Raw genomic sequence first — 14232 nt, forward strand, 5'->3', positions numbered from 1 at the left:
CAATGGGTAAGCGCCTGGAGGTGGTTTGTGGAGCAGCGCCTGGAGTGGCTATAAAGGCCAATTCTAGAGCGACCGACTCTTCCACAGGCATTGCAGGTGAAGTTGTTTGTCGGGGCTGTTACACAGTTGGCTCTCTCCTTACACTTCTGTCTGTTTTCCTGCCAACTGCTGAGTCTCTTCGACTCTCCTCTCTTCAGCCCTTTATAGCTGTCCGCCAGCTCTGACGATCGCTGGCAACTGGCTCCCACAACTTGTGGTCAATGCCGTAGGACTTCATGTCGCGTTTGCAAACGTCTTTAAAGTGGAGGCATGGACAGCCGGTGAGTCTGATACCAGTGACAAGCTCGCTGTACAATGCATCCTTGGGGGTCCTGCCATCTTCCATGCGGCTAAGATGGCCAAGCCATCTCCAGCGCCGCTGGCTCAGTAGGGCGTACATGCTGGGGATGTTGGCTGCCTCGAGGACTTCTGCGTTGGAGATACGGTCCTGCCACCTGATGCCAAGGATTCTCCAGAGACAGCTAAGATGGAATGTGTTGAGACGTCGCTCTTGGCTGACATACGTTGTCCAGGCCTTGCTGCCGTAGAGCAAGGTACTGAGGACACAGGCTGGAAACACTCTGACTTTTGTGTTCCGTGTCAGTGCGCCATTTTCCCACACCCTCTTGGCCAGTCTGGACATAGCAGCAGCTAGCTGCTGGTCTGGCTAGCTCAGTCAGTAGACCATGAGACTCTTAATCTTAGGGTTGTGGGTTCGAGCACCACATTGGGTGAATCATTAAGGTAAACCTATGTCTAAAGACCTCAACATATTTTAACCTAACTCCCCCATTCACACACACGCACACTCAAAAATCAACGGTTAACCGTTTTTAAAAAAAATTGATGTTTTAAAAATTAGCTGTTTCTTAAGAATAGATATAACTGCATTGTAAGTCTTTGTGCATTACATTCCTGATGGGTCAGGTATCCTAGTGTAAAAATAACCAGATGCCACTCAAAGTCACCATGCGGATTTGATGAAACAGTCTTTTCTTAATAGGCATTCAAAGCAGGCGTCAAACAGTTCTTTCAACACTGGGTATAATGACAGGTCTATGTTTAGATTTTAAAATTGGTAGATTTCAGTTGAAGCTTTACTGCAAATTACAGAAAACGTGATCAGTCAAGAAAGATTAAATTATGAAGCAAAGACGCCTTCGATTGGAAGTAAAGAAAAAGGAAATTTACTACCTCCAGCAATACAAATGTTCTCTCCAAAAGGGATTTTTTTCCTCAGGCTATTAACATGGTCTGTGGCTCATTGTAGAATTTCTGCTGAGAGAATTCTCTTCTTTCAAGGCAAGGACGCATCACTGGTGTCTCTCAAAAACTGGTTTTAGCTAGTCCCTGCACACAGTCAAATTGAAACATTACACCATGTGACCTCATTCTCCTGTTGTCTAGGTAACAGATGCAGCTTGCATGTTGGGCCTCTTAGTTTTTACAGGCACACTGTTTTAATCAGAGGGGAAAACAAATACAGTTCCGTGGCAATGGCTAAGCCATTTGTGTGCCGGGTATTCTCCAGTCTGCATTCTTTGGACTTGAGGCAATGGCTGGGGTGGGGTTGGTGCATAAAGGGGTGATTGCCTGGCATGGCAGGAAGTAAAGCCTTTACTGGGGGAAAAGGCATCCAAGATGGCATGAGGAATTGGCTGAGTGGATTGTTGGCTGCAGAAGTATTGTGAAATGAAGGGTCAAGGCTAGGCAGTCCGCTGTCACTGACACTAACCTTTGTTTTTACAAATCATATAAATATTAGTCACTTCCTTATTCACACTTTCAAATAGTCCATCATGGAAATAATGAGTTCCCACCACCTTGCACTGTTATGTTTCTGTGTAATGCCCCCATTGTTCCAATAAATTTAAGTCACAGTGTTGACATGTTACTTGCTATCATACTTCTGCGCTGTAATGTTCTAATTCTAATTCTACAGAGATGGCTTCCAGCAGCCAACTAATTCCTGGCTCAACACCAACTTCCTAGCTGCTGTAATGGATATTTAGAAAATCATTGGTCTTGGTGGAGCAGATCAGGCAGTCGTTTTATGCCTTGCTGAAGTGTTTGTAAAGAAAGAGTTTTGTGCCTGATTTTAGGAACTTGAGCTTGTACTCTGGTAGCATATCACATGTTCAGTATGTCTGTTCTATACCCCATGAATTACTCTTGAAACCAGTCGCAGTAATGTAGGTAATTTATACCCAACAAGGCCCCACAAACAGTAAGTAAATAAACAACCAGCTAATCTGAATTTGCTGGTGAATGTTGACCAGGGCAAATGGTGCCATGAGATCCCTTGTATTCACCCGACAATTGCAGATGGCCATGCTTCTCAACGTCTCCAGGGAAAGACAGAACTTTGGAAAACAGAACATTCCTTCAATATTGCACCAAGTTGTCAGGCTATAATCAAGTCATAATGTGGGTTGAATCCACAGTCTTTTGACATGGGCCATCTGAACCAAGCTGACACTTTCCATTAGATGAAACCAGATCCTACCTACCGAGTGTGAGTTGCATTGTCTAAAACTCCTGGTTCACCAATAGGGGTTTGGGGTGAGGTATTGAGACATGATTCATAAATCAGAATCATTCTTTGAAAATATCTCATCACTTCATATTAATGAATGTAGGGCGAAGTATACAAGAGGAAATATTGGGTGCTTGTGATAAAGGGACGGCAATCATCATGGGTGATTTTAATCTGCATATAAACTAGAAAAATCAGATTGGCAGTAGCAGCCTGGATAAAGAATTCATAGAATGCTTTAGAGATAGTTTCTTAGAGCAGCACGTTCTGGAGCTAACCAGAGAGCAGGTTATATTAAAATTAGTATTGTATAATAGAAGAAGGAATTTTCCTCCACACAAGATCAGATGGCAGGTTGTTCAACCTTGTCCATCTAAGAGCGAAGACCAAAGTATGGAAAGTCCTCATCTGGGAACTCCTCTTTGCTGATGATGCTGCATTAACATCCCACACTGAAGAGTGTCTGCAGAGACTCATCGACAGGATTGCGGCTGCCTGCAACGAATTTGGCCGAACCATCGGCCTCAAGAAAACGAACATCATGGGACAGGACGACAGAAATGCTCCATCCATCAATATCGGCGACCACGCTCTGGAAGTGGTTCAAGAGTTCACCTACCTAGGCTCAACTATCACCAGTAACCTGTCTCTAGATGCAGAAATCAACAAACGCATGGGAAAGGCTTCCACTGCTATGTCCAGACTGGCCAAGAGAGTGTGGGAAAATGGCGCACTGACACGGACCGCAAAAGTCCGAGTGTATCAAGCCTGTGTCCTCAGTACCTTGCTCTACGGCAGCGAAGCCTGGACAACGTACGTCACCCAAGAGCGACGTCTCAATTCATTCCATCTTTGCTGCCTCCAGAGAATCCTTGGCATCAAGTGGCAGGACCATATCTCCAACACAGAAGTCCTCGAGGCAGCCAGCATCCCCAGCATATATACCCTACTGAGCCGGCGGCGCTTGAGATGGCTTGGCCATGTGAGCCGCATGGAAGATGGCAGGACCCCAAGGACGCGTTGTACAGCGAGCTCGTCACTGGTATCAGACCCACCGGCCGTCCATGTCTCCGCTTTAAAGACGTCTGCAAACGCGACATGAAGTCCTGTGACATTGACCACAAGTCGTGGGAGTCAGTTGCCAGTGATCGCCAGAGCTGGCGGACAGCCATAAAGGCAGGGCTAAACAGTGGCGAGTCGAAGAGACTTAGCAGTTGACAGAAAGACAGAAGCGCAAGGGGAGAGCCAACTGTGTAACAGCCCCAGCAGCCAATTTTATCTGCAGTGCCTGTGGAAGAGTCTGTCACTCTAGAATTGGCCTTTATAGCCACTCCAGGCGCTGCTTCACAAACCACTGACCACCTCCAGGTGCTTGCCTATTATCTCTCGAGACAAGGAGGCCAAAGAAGAAGAATGTGAAAGGATTGATTAATGATCTCAGAGTAAAGGCACCTCTAGGTAGCAGTGACTGCAATATGATTAAATTTTACATCCAGTTTGAAAGAAGAGTCTAAGATTAGTATTTTAAACTTAAAGGCAACGATGTGGGCATGAAAGCTGAACTAGTTGAAGTGAACTGGGTTACTTATGACGATCATAAAAATCTTAATACTTTAGAAAGCCTAGAGGAGTATAGAAAGTGCAGGAGTGAAGTAAAAAAGGAAATTAGAAAAGCAAAGAGAGGACATGAAAAATTATTGGTAGGTAAAATCAAGGAAACCCCAAAGATGATTTATCAGTACATTAAGAGCAAGAGGACAACTAAGGAAAGGGTAGGGTCTATCAGAGATGTGCAAGGGAACTTATGCGTGGATGCAGAAGATGTGGGCAGGGTTCTTAATGAGTTTTTTTGTCTGTCTTCACAAAGGGAGGGGTTGATGTAGACTTTGTAGTTAAAGAGGAGGAATGTGAAATATTAGATACGATAAGCATAATGAGAGGAAGTACTAGAAGGTCTGACATCCTTGAAAGTGGATAAATCACCAGGGCCGGATGGATTGCGTCCCAGGTTGTTAAAGGAAGCCAGGGAGGAAATAGTGGATGCGCTGAGGATCATCTTCAAATCCTCACAGGATACAGGAGAGGTACCAGACAATTGGAGGTCTGCAAATGTTGTACCATTGTTTAAAAAGGGTGTGAGGGATAGGCCCAATAATTATCGGCCGGTCAGTCTGAACTCTGTGGTGGGTAAATTGTTAGAATGTATTCTGAGGGACAGGATAAACTGCCACTTAGAAAGGCAGGGATTAATCAGGGATAGTCAGCATGGTTTTGTTAAGGGAAGGTCATGTCTTACTAACTGCATTGAGTTTTTTGAAGAAGTAACAAGGAAGATTGATGAGGGTAGTGCAGTGGATGTGGTCTACATGGATTTTAGTGAGGCATTTGACAAGGTTCCACATGGCAGACTGGTCAGTAAAATGAAAACCCATGGGATACAGGGGAATGTGGCAAGTTGGATCCAGAATTGGCTCAGGGCCAGGAAACAAAGGGTAGTAGTTGACAGATGTTTTTGCGAATGGAAAGCTGTTTCCAATGGCATTCCACAGGGCTCAGTGGTGGGTCCCTTGCTGTTTGTGGTATATATAAATGATTTGGACTTAAATGTGGGAGGCATGATTGGGAAATTTGCTGGTGACACAAAAATTGGCCATGTAGTCGATAGTGAAGAGGATAGCCGTAGAATCCAGAAAGATATCAATGGTTTGGTCGAGTGGGCAGAAAAGTGGCAAATGGAATTCAATCCAGATAAGTGTGAGGTAATGCATTTGAGGAGGGCAAATAAAGCAAGGGAATGCACAATAAACGGGAGGATATTGAGAGGGGTAGAAGAAGTGAGAGATCTGGGAGCGCACGTCACAGGTTCCTGAGGTGGCAGGACAGGTAGATAGAGTGGTGAAGAAGGCATATGGAATGCCTTCCTTTATTGGTCGAGGTATAGAATTCAAAAGCAGGGATGTAATGCTGTAACTGTATAAAACACTGGTTAGACCACAGTTGGAGTATTGTGTACAGTTCTGGTCACCACATTACAGAAAGGACATAATTGCTCTGGAGAGAGTACAGAGAAGATTTACAAGAATATTGCCTGGGCTCGGATGTTGCAGCTATGAGGAAAGATTGGATAGGCTATGGTTGTTTTCCTTAGAACAGAGGAGGCTGAGGGGTGACTTAATTGAGGTGTACAAAATTATGAGGGGCCTAGATAGAATAGACAGGAAGGGCCTGTTTCCATTAGTGGAGAGGTCAATTACCAGGAGGCACAGATTTAAGGTGTTTGGTAGAAGGATTAGAGGGGACATGAGGGAAAACCTTTTCATTCAGAGGGTGATGGGTGTCTGGAATTCACTGCCAGGAACGGTGGTGGAGGCAGAAACAAGGTAACTGAACATACACCTGAAGTGCTGTAACCTGCAAGGCTATGTACCAGGTTCTGGAAAGTAGGATTAGATTGGGTGGCTAGTTTCTTTGGCCGGCGCGGACACAGCGAGCTGAATGGCCTCCTTATGTGCCATAATTTCTCTATGGTTCTAGGCTAGGAGATAGATCAATAGAGAAGCAGTGGCAGACATTTAAGGGGATATTTCAGAATACTCAGGATAAGTATATTCCTACTATAAAGAAATATTCTAAGAGGAGGACCCACCATCCATGGTTAACTAAAGAAGTTAAGGAAAGCATCAACCTTAAGGAAAAGGCATATAATTGCGCAAAGATGATTGGTCAGAATATAAAGAACAGAAGAGAAGGACTAAAAGGTTAATCAGGAGAAAGAAATTAGAGTATGAGGGGAAGCCAGCTAGAAATGAAAAAACATAACAAGAGTTTCTACAGGTATTTAAAAAGGAAAAAGAGTAAGTAAAGAGAGTGTTGGTCCTCTAGAGAGCGAGAATGGGGAGTTAATAGATGATAAGGAAATGGTGGTTGAAATGAACAAATATTTTTCTTCTGTAGAAGATACAAAAAAGATTCCAATACTAGCTGTAAATCAGGAGGTGGAGGAAAGAGAGGAACTTGGCGAAATTACAATCACCGGGGAAGTGGTACTGGGCAAACAGATGGAGCTGCGGGCTGACAAGTCCCTGGGTCCTGATGGGCTTCACCCCAGAGTCTTTAGTTTTTTTTAGTTTTAGAGATACAGCACTGAAACAGGCCCTTCGGCCCACCGAGTCTGTGCCGACCATCAACCACCCAATTATACTAATCCTACACTAATTCCATATTCCTACCACATCCCCACCTGTCCTTATATTTCCCTACCACCTACCTATACTAGGGCCAATTTACCTATCACCTGCAAGTCTCTTGGCATGTGGGAGGAAACCGGAGCACCCGGAGAAAGCCCACGCAGACACAGGGAGAACTTGCAAGCTCCACACAGGCAGTACCCAGAATTGGACCCGGGTCGCTGGAGCTGTGAGGCTTAAAAGAGGTGGATGATGAGGTAGCAGATGCGTTGGTGTTCATTTTTCAAAATTCGCTAGATTCTGGAAAGATTCCATCAGACTGGATAGTAACAAATATAACTCCTCTATTCAAGAAGCGGAGGAGGCAGAAAACTGGTAACTATAGGCCAGTTAGCTTGACGTCTGTCATGGGGAAGGTGTTATAATCGACCATTAAGGAGTTTATAGCTGGGCCCTTGGAAAAACTCAAGATAATCGGGAATAGTCAGCATAGTTTTATGAAAGGGAAATCATGTTTAACCAATTTATTGGAGTTCTTTGAAGGAGTAGGTGCTCATAGTGTAGGGGGGTAACATATTAGCATGGATAGAAGATTGGCTTGCTGGCAGAAAACAAGAGTATGCATAAATGGGTCCTTTTCTGATTGGCAGGATGTAACAAGTGGAGTCCCACAGGGGTCTGTGCTTGGGCCTCAAAGTTTTACATTTATAGCAATTACTTAGATGAGGGGAGCGATGGCATGGTAGCTAAATTTGCCGATGACACAAAGATAGGTAGGGAAGTATGTTGTGACGAGGACATAAGGAGCTTGCAGACCAATTTAGGTAGGTTGAGTGAGTGGGCAAAAATCTGGCAGATGGAGCATAATATGGAAAAATGTGAAGTTCTTCATTTTGGCAGGAAGAATAAATAAGCAGAGTATTACTTAAACAGAGAACAACTACAGAATTCCGAGGGGCAGAGAAATTTAGGTGTTCTAGTGCATGAGTTACAAAACGTTAGTGTGCAGGTACAGCAGGTAATAAAGAAGGCTAATGGAATGCTATCCTTTATTACGAGAGGAATTGAAAATAAAAGTAAGGATGTTATGCTTCATTTGTACAGGGCATTGGTGAGATCACATCTCGAATACTGTCTGCAGTTTTGGTCTCCTTATTTAAGGAAGTGTGCAAATGCGTTTGAGGTGGTTCAGAGGAGGTTTACTAGAATGATACCTGGAATGAGCGGGTTATCTTATGGAGGAAAGGTTGGACAGACTGGGCTTGTTTTCACAGAAGTTTAGAAGAGTGAGGGGAGACTTGATTGAAGTATATAAGATCCTGAACAGTCTTATCAAGGTGGATATGGGAAGGATGTTTCCTCTTGTGAGTGAGTCCAGAACTAGGGGGCACTGTTTTAAAATTGGGGGTCACCCTTTTAGGACAGAGATGAGGAGAATTTTTTTCTGAGGGTTGTGCGACTTTGGAACTCTCTGCCTCAGAAGGTGGTGGAGGTGGGGTCATTGAATATTTTTAAGGTGGAGGTAGATAGATTCTCCTTAGGCAAGGGAATCAAAGGTTACTGGGGGTAGATGGGAGTGTAGAATTCGAAGTGCAACCAGATCAGCCATGATCTTATTGAATGTCAGAGCAGTCTCCAAGAGCCAAATGGCCTACCTCTCCTAATTCATGTGTTCATATGGCTAATGGTGTGTGTATTTGGTTATGGGTTCAGAAAATATTCTTGATCTAGTTAAGAATTCACAGTATAGTTTTAAAAATAACCAGTTTGATTTTGATTTACTTTAAAGTTCTGAAATATTTCAGAATGGAAAGGAAAAGGATCTTTGTGTACTTGTCAGATTAGGACAAATGTAAGTGAAAAATGTTTCGTTTGTGGAGGAAAATCAATTTTAAGTAATTAGCAGCTTTCCTTTTTTTTTCATGTCTAATTTCAGTGTTCATTCTTTCATAAGTCTGCCCTTTATTGTAAAAGGTACACCTGCTGTTAAAATAATTAACTGTTGGGTCTGATCCATCAGGTCAGACAGAGGCTTGGGATTCTGCAGTAAGTAACTCACCTTCTGACTCCCCAAAGTATGTCCATCATTTACAAATGTGTACCATCTGCATAATGCAGTGTAGCAACTCTGCAAGGCTCCTTCGACAGCACCTTCGAAAGCTGCGACCTCTGCCATCGAGAAGGACAAGGGCAGCAGTTGCATGGGAACACCACCACCTGCAAGTTCCCCTCCAAGCCACACACCATCCTGACTTAGAACTATATCGCCGTTCCTTCACTGTCGCTGGGTCAAAGTCCTGGAACTCCCTTCCTAACAGCACTGTGGGTGTACCTACCCCACATGGACTGCAGCGGTTCAAGAAGGCAACTCAGCACCACCTTCTCAAGGGCAATTAGGGATGGGCAATAAATGCTGGCCTTGCCAGCAACACACTCATCCCATGAACAAAAGACAATCTTGCACAATGTGTCAGGAGTCATGGTTTTCTGCTAAATGGCACTTGTGTTTGAGGTGGAAAATCACAAATATAAAATGATTCTTTAAAATATCAATGGAAAACAGTAATGAAATGCTGTTTCCTCAACTGAGCTTAGTTCCGATATTTAGAGTAATATATGGTTATGGATTTTGTGGCTTTCCCCAAATGATGTGGTTTCTTGAAGTTCTTACAGGTGTAAACACAGTAAAGTACTAGTCTGTATTAATTAGCCGGTAACAACTGTGTTGGTGGAATGGATGCTACAATTTGGCTTTCATGCCATGGGCTTTTCCTGTGATTGCTATCCAGTGACCTTTTCGTTGGAATTTGATATGCTGGATTAGGAGTCGGCTCCAATCCTGCAGCCAGAAAGAGTGCAGTTCATCCTGGAGAGACAGGTGGGGTCTCCCAGGGTTTGGTTCTTGGCCCGCTACTCTGGACATCGCGAGCAAGCCAAGCCATTAGTGCCCTTGAGAAGGTGATGGTGAGCTGCTGCAGTCAGTGTGCTGCAGGTACTCCCAAAGTGCAGTACGGTAGGGAGCTCCAAGATTTTGACCCAGCAACGATGAAGGAGCCTATGCTGAGAAGCTGTAGCTAACGCTGATGGTGTCTGTTTGTATTAATAGAACCTTTCACTACAAATTGAAAGACACCATTCTGTCATTACACAGGCTGCTGGTTAGACCATGTCAGGAGGACTGCACCTAATTTTGAGGGTAGGTGGTGGTGTAGTGGTATTATCACTGGACTAGTAACCCAGAGACCCAGGGTATTTCTCTGAGGACATGGGTTCGAATCCCACCACAGCAGAAGGTGGAATTTGAATTGAATAAAATCTGGAATTAAAAGCTAGTCTAATGATGGCCATGAAACCATTGTCGATTGTTGTAAAAACCCATCTGGTTCACTAATGTGCTTTAGGGAAGGAAGTCTGCTGTCCTTACCTGGTCTGGCCTACATGTGACTCCAGACCCACAGCAATGTTGTTAACTCTTACATGCCCTCTGAAATGGCCTAGCAAGCCACTCAGTTGTACCTAACCGCTACAAAGTCTATAAAAAGGAATGAAACCGGACGGACCACCCGGCATCGACCTAGGCAGCGGAAACGACAACGGCAAACCCAGCCCTGTCGACCCTGCAAAGTCCTCCTTACTAACATCTGGGGGCTTGTGCCAAAGTTGGGAGAGCTGTCCCACAGACTAGTCAAGCAACAGCCTGACATAGTCATACTCACGGAATCATACCTTACAGACAATGTCCCAAACACTGCCATCACCATCCCTGGGTATGTCCTGTCCCACCGGCAGGACAGACTCACCCGAGGTGGTGGCATAGTGGTATACAGTAGTGGAGGGAGTTGCCCTGGGAGTCCTCAACATTGACCCCAGACCTCATGGAGTCTCATGGCATCAGGTCAAACATGGGCAAGGTAACCTCCTACTGATTACCACCTACCGCCCTCCCTCAGCAGATGACTCAGTACTGCTCCATGTTGAACACCACTTGGAGGATGCACTGAGGGTGGCAAGAGCACAAAATGTACTCTGGGTGGGGGACTTCAGTGTCCGTCACCAAGAGTGGCTCGGTAGCACCACTACTGACCGAGCTGGCTGAGTCCTAAAGGACATAGCTGCTAGACTGGGTCTGCGGCAGGTGGTGGGGGAACCAACACGAGGGAAAAACATACTTGACCTCGTCCTCACCAATCTGCCTGCCGCAGATGCTTCTGTCCATGACAGTATTGATAGGAGTGGCCACCGCACAGTCCTTGTGGAGACGAAATCCCGCCTTCACATTGAGGATACCGTCCGTTGTGTTGTGTGGCACTATCACTGTGCTAAATGGGATAGATTTCGAACAGATGTAGCAATGCAAAACTGGGCATCCATGAGGCGCTGTGGGCCATCAGCAGCAGCAGCAGAATTGTACTCAACCACAATCTGTAACCTCATGGCCCAGCATATCCCCCACTCTACCATTACCATCAAGTCAGGAGACCAACCCTGGTTAAATGAAGAGTGCAGGAGGGCATGCCAGGAGCAGCACCAGGCATACCTCAAAATGAGGTGTCAACCTGGTGACGCTACAACCCAGGAGTACTTGCATACCAAACTACATAAGCAGCATGCGATAGACAGAGCTAAGCGATCCCACAACCAACGGATCAGATCCAAGCTCTGCAGTCCTGCCACATCCAGCCGTGAATGGTGGTGGACAATTAAACAACTAACTGGAGGAGGTGGCTCCACAAATATCGCCATCCTCAATGATGGGGGAGTCCAGCACATCAGTGCGAAACATAAGACAGAAGCATTTGCAACAATCTTCAGTCAGAAGTGCCGAGTTTATGATCCATCTCGGCCTCCTCCTGAAGTCCCCAGCATCATAGATGCCAGCATTCAGCCAATTCGATTCACTCTGCATATCATGAAACGACTGAAGGCACTGGATACTGCAAAAGCTATGGGCCCTGACAATATTCCGGCAATAGTACTGAAGACCTGTGCTCCAGAACTTGCCGCGCCCCTAGCCAAGCTTTTCCAGTACAGCTACAACACTGGCATCTACCCTGCAATGTGGAAAATTGCTCAGGTATGTCCTGTACACAAAAACCAGGACAAGTCCAACCTGGGTAATTACTGCCCCATCAGCCCACTCTCAATCATCAGTAAAGTGATGGAAGGTGTCATCAACAGTGCCATCAAGTGGCACTTGCTTCGCAATAACCTGCTCAATGACGCTCAGTTTGGGTTCTGCCAGGGCCACTCAGCTCCTGACCTCAATACAGCTTTGGTTCAAACATGGACAAAAGAGGTGAGGTGAGTGCCACTGCCCTTGACATCAAGGCAGCATTTGGCCGAGTACGGCATCAAGGATCCCTCACAAAACTGAGGTCAATGGGAATCAAGGGGAAAACTCTCCGCTGGGTGGAGTCATACCTAGCACAAAGGAAGATGGTTGTGGTTGTTGGAGGTCAATCATCTGAGCTCCAGGACATCACTGCAGGAGTCACCTCTGAGTGACTCCTCAGATACTGAAGCAGTCCGTGTAGAAATGCAGCAAGACCTGGACAATATCCAGGCTTGTGCTGATAAGTGGCAAGTAACATTCGCGCCACACAAGTGCCAGGCAATGACCATCTCCAACAAGAGAGAATCTAACCATCTCCCCTTGATATTCAACGGCATTACCATCACTGAATCCCCCACTATCAACATCCTGGGGGTTACCATTGACCAGAAACTGAACTGGAGTAACCATATAAATACCGTGGCTACAAGAGCAGGTCAGAGGCTAGGAATCCTGAGGTGAGTAACTCACCACCTGACTCCCCAGTGCCTGTCCACCATCTACAAGGCACAAGTCAGGAGTGTGATGGAATACTCTCCACTTGCCTGGATGGGTGCAGCTCCAACAACACTCAAGAAGCTCGACACCATCCAGGACAAAGCAGCCCGCTTGATTGGCACTCCATCTACAAACATTCACTCCCTCCACCACCGACGCACAGTGGCAGCAGTGTGTACCATCTACAAGATGCACTGCAGCAATGCACCAAGGCTCCTTCGACAGCACCTTCCAAACCCGCAACGTCTACCAACTGGAAGGACAAGGGCAGCAAATACATGGGAACACCACCACCTGCAAGTTCCCCTCCAAGTCAAACACCATCCTGACTTGGAACTATATCGCCGTTCCTTCACTGTCGCTGGGTCAAAATCCTGGAACTCCCTTCCTAACAGCACTGTGGGTGTACCTACCCCAAATGGACTGCAGTGGTTCAAGAAGGCAGCTCACCACCACCTCCTCAGGGGCAGTTAGGGATGGACAATAAATGCTGGCCGGCCAGTGACTCCCACATCCCATGAATGAATAAAAAGAAAAGTTTTGATCCCCTGATATTGTGATGTTGGGGAAAGGTTCAGATGCGAGCTTCAAGGAACCTTAGTTGCTCAGGTTTAAGGAGCTGACTCTGTTTGTTTACTTTTATAGCTTAGAGTCGACCTAATAGAGGTTTATAAAATAATGAAGGGGCTGGATGATTTGCCTTTTGATAGATTGTTTAAGAAAAGCAGGAATAGATTAATTTAGGCAGTTACTCCCAAAGTGTTAGTGAGCCTCTGACATGCCTATAGAGATTCCTGGGGCAGAGATCATTGAAGGTAAGTGGTTTTACAGATAATTAGTCTGAGAGATCTCGTGGACTAGTTTCAGTGTTCTGAGGGGGTTCAGAGAAGAATTATCCAGAGTACTTTTTTTTTCCTCTTATTGACCCTGGGGTTTTCTGTGGGGCTTTTTTTTTTTTTGCTCCTCTCCGGAGATTGCATTGCTACGGAGAAATAGGAAGTGTTTAGTCACGATGATCCAGCCATCGTGATTGTGGAACAGGTTTGATGGGCCAGCTGGTCTTTTTCTGCCCGTTTTTGCGTGTATGCTGGAAGCACACTTCCGTGGTCATTGGGTGAGAGCAGATTTGGGCTTGGCTATGCTGTGTCCCCCCACCCTCCCCCACCCCGAAAGGCTGCCACATTCACCATAATCTCTCTCTCATGTCAGATGATCACTCGGGAACATTGGCAGAGAGTGTAAAAAAAAAATTCATGAAGTGTCATTTCCTGAGTAACATTCATTGTGCATTTTTTTCTTGCTGGACAATTAAAGTAATCGGCATTGAGTGTCATGGAGGTACCTCTTGTCTACTTAATTCAACTTGGTTGTGCATTAGATTGGTTAGGACTATATTGTTTTCCTTTCCTGTAATCTTTTATGCATTAAACTTATTTAACTATACCAAATTAATTTTTTGACTAAAGTGGCGGTAATTACCCAGAAAAAGCTAATCATTAAGTGAAAGTTTTAAAGATCACCCAGGATCATTGTAGAATTCACATTTAAATCAAGTTTTACTGTGCGTTAGCTTTAAACTGTTACCTCTCCACCCTCATCCCAATTCATGTTTTTAAATGGCTACAGAAATATGACTAGGG

The 14232-nt window shown here is 45.3% G+C and overlaps 1 protein-coding gene across 6 annotated transcripts in view; it reads left to right on the forward strand.

Moving 5' to 3' along the window:
* The window catches only part of LOC137380305 (transcriptional regulator QRICH1-like), a 77374-nt gene that overhangs the window by 32533 nt on the left and 30609 nt on the right, over positions 1-14232 (forward strand). The window lies entirely within an intron of this gene.

This window comes from Heterodontus francisci, chromosome 19, assembly GCF_036365525.1.
Source record: "Heterodontus francisci isolate sHetFra1 chromosome 19, sHetFra1.hap1, whole genome shotgun sequence".
Lineage (NCBI taxonomy): Eukaryota > Metazoa > Chordata > Chondrichthyes > Heterodontiformes > Heterodontidae > Heterodontus > Heterodontus francisci.